The sequence below is a fragment of the Wyeomyia smithii genome, chromosome 3 (genome assembly GCF_029784165.1).
Source record: "Wyeomyia smithii strain HCP4-BCI-WySm-NY-G18 chromosome 3, ASM2978416v1, whole genome shotgun sequence".
NCBI lineage: Eukaryota > Metazoa > Arthropoda > Insecta > Diptera > Culicidae > Wyeomyia > Wyeomyia smithii.
In genome coordinates this window covers 235,572,194-235,575,455 of record NC_073696.1, presented here as the reverse complement: position 1 = coordinate 235,575,455, position 3,262 = coordinate 235,572,194, and the positions used below count along the sequence as shown (strand labels likewise).

Below are 3,262 nucleotides of genomic sequence, written 5' to 3'. Positions count from 1 at the left end.
AATTAATACTACAAAAATACGTGAACGCTCTACGGATAGGAGGAGATGAGGGTTGGTATGAAGTCCAAACCGAACAGGGGATGTTTCGAGAGATAGCGCGGGTAAAAAAAAACACGGAGCCAAGTGGTCTGAGAAATGGGCTCACTTATGAAATCTTTCCGTTTGAGCACTGGAGGAATAGTACATATTTCGCATCAGGATGGTTTTTGCTGCATTGCCGGCCAGGGGCTCTCATTCCGTTTGCTTGCCGGCCGGTACGGCGCGCAGTCAACCCGCCAGCCAACTGCTCTCTTTGGGATGCTGCTTTGAAGGTTGAAGCTGAAAACGCAGCGTGGTGCCTCCTTGTTGGGTCTTATTTGCAGAGTGGATAATCACCGTATTTGAATATGGACGATTCCTTTTGCAGTCGGGAGATAATAAATCGTCCGGTTGGATGTAGTCTGTCGCTAATGGAGTTTTTATTACAACTCATCTTTCGCTGATAGAACTTACAAACATTCAGTAAAAATTAAATTAAAATTTGATACTTTTTACGGCAAAATTTATGATGTGCCGAAACCCGGGATCGAACCGGGGACCTTCAGATCTTCAGTCTAACGCTCTCCCAACTGAGCTATTTCGGCACCAATTCCAATGGCTTGAATGGATGCCAAAACAAACATCAAACATTTGTAGAGAAACGTGAGTGGGAAGCAAACGAGAATTGTTGATTGCAACAGAAGAACGCGCCGTTTAGCAGCTATAATGTAGAATATAAGATAACAGACTTTACCAGCCGGTTTCATCGTCGAAGTGCACGAAGAAACTTGCGCTACATCCGTTTGTCTGTGGTTTCGAAGAAAGTGGCTGTCACTAGAGCGTGAAAGGCGGGAAACATGTTCATCGTTTCATTTCGCTATCAGTAGACATGTCAAAAGCATAGCGTGGCCTGGCAACTCGTTTAAGCTTGCATACATACTTTCATATGGAGTAGCGGGAAACGTGATAGGGAGGAAAGGTCGTTTGCATATTTGTGTTATTTTTACATGATGGCACGGTTTCTAATTTGCGTTTGTTTGCTTTTGTGGTGATCTATTTAATCCTGTTATTGCTAGCCCGAGGGAGGACGGGGTAATAATGTTTGTTGGTTGATGGTTTGGCTGATGCGGTATTAATAGAAAATTTAATCTTTATTCCATGGCACAGCTAAGTCAAAATTTTGAGATGTTTACAAATAAATTAAATGAATATTACCTTAATGAAAATGCTTGTGATGAGATTTTCAGTCAACGAAACAATAAATATAATTTAGATAAACAGTGCGAAAGCTTGAATAGACAGAACGCGTACGATTGTAAGCAAAAGACGCGTCGCGCCAGCAATAAATAATTTCCTGAAAATTGGTTTGAACAGCTCTCCTGCCCACAGCTATGTTTCAGATCTTAATCTCGCAACATTTTCGATGTGTTGTGCTCCTCATACAAGCAATTGCAGAAAATAACAGAACCATCAATCAGCCAACAAAATAATCAACATGCAATTTCGTCCATCGAGTACTAGAGAAGCAGCGACTGACTCCATCGTTTCGCGAGATCCCGTTGACACATATTGTCATCTGGTGTGTGATTTCCAGTTAATACAGAGAGCATTCTCGCCTGGGCTAGAGCTGCAACATCAATAACACCCTCTAAAACGCAGCCGGGTGACTGCCTTGTTGGCTGCAGTCAAAAGTGGCTACTGTGCGCGGTTCCCAGCGCCACCGTGAAATAGCTTATTTATTCATGCCCACAAGATAATGTTCAATGCGTGCGAAAATGTTTCCAAATGTTTACGAGTACACATGGGCCCGTCAACATTTGGTTACCTCACCACGGAAAGCGGATGTACACACTTGGAGCACGCACTGGACTGGGCCTCGTTGGCACTTTGTGAGTCACTCGTGCATTCGGAACTGTGGCCCAACTCCAGAGACGCGTTAACAACGATATAAGCGCCCATACGGCGTGTAGAATTGAAATTAAGGGAGATTGTAACACTACATTATTTCTGCCGAATAGTCCTATCATCAACTGGGGAGAGGGCAGTTGTATGATGATTTGGTATCCACAAAGTATGCAGTTAAAATGGAAACTTGATACGCTACTCTGCTGCACTGTTGTGTAACAGCAGCAAAGTATTAGTGTTGTAAAATTCATTATTATTGTAAGCTTAACACGTCCTAGCTCATGAGAGGCACTCAAAGTTGCACACGACAGTTTATGAATCCCTAAAAGTATCATGAAGGTATGTCAAAACGCGTCTGAATGCAAATACTTTCCGATTCTAAACTACAAATCCAATAATACAAAGCCCATTACTTGCAACATCAACCAATTTTGAATAGTTATCGGATGAAGTGAGATTATGTAAGTATTTTAAGTATGAAAAGTTTTCATCAGAACCCATTCGGGAGCTGCTGGACACTGTAATCAAATACAGTTCCCATTGGAGGAAGACTATTTTAATCCCCCCGAACGTAATACAAGCAATTCGCATCTGTTTTGCATAGGGTGTTCTTCAGTACCCAGGAAATGGTTATAATTTTGGTTGTTTTTTTTTCGATTGATTTCATAACTCAGCATAACTCTCAGTAGTCACATATAAAAGCAAGCATGGAGAATTTTGATTTTTTTAGTCTATCCGATCACTGTTGCAAGAGGATGATTTACTGGAAAGTCGAACGAGGATCAACCAGCAGCAATCAGAGCTGCGCCAAGTCGCAGCGCAGCAGACGGCGATTTCAAATATCTCGATGGTTTCCATAGTGGACGAACTGGTAACTATGGGTCACCTTTCACAGCGCTAGATTTAACCTTCGTCATACAGACATGTCCAAAGCTTTGTGAAAATTAAAAACAATTGTTCTTTTAAGGACGACTACATATTTTCAATTGAAATAGTAGAAATAAATTTTCCACATCTCAGTACTACAGTACTTATTAGATTTGCTATCAATAAAAAATGCAATTTTTAAATTACCCATGCTTTATGCCGTTATTAATAACAGAACAGAAAGAATGAAAGATTATAGGGGTCATTCCATCTCTATCTCAGATCAGACTTTCTCAGATTTGAGCCAAATTTTGTGGAATGGTCAATTTAAGGTTATTATACAAAATTCCCAATTTTGGTGCCGATCGGTCCACTCCTCGCCTCGTGAGACCCTCGCTTTTTTTTTTTTTTTTTTTGAAAAAAGTGCATCGTGTTGCTAAGAAAATTTTACCTAAAAAACACCTTACGTATA

General features: G+C 40.8%; 1 non-coding gene across 1 annotated transcript; it reads right to left on the bottom strand.

The window, feature by feature from the left end:
* Window positions 1–550: 550 nt before the first annotated feature.
* Trnaf-gaa (transfer RNA phenylalanine (anticodon GAA)) lies at window positions 551–623 on the bottom strand. Its single transcript has one exon. It is a non-coding gene; the product is annotated as a tRNA-Phe (tRNA).
* Between the last annotated feature and the right edge of the window lie 2,639 nt (window positions 624–3,262).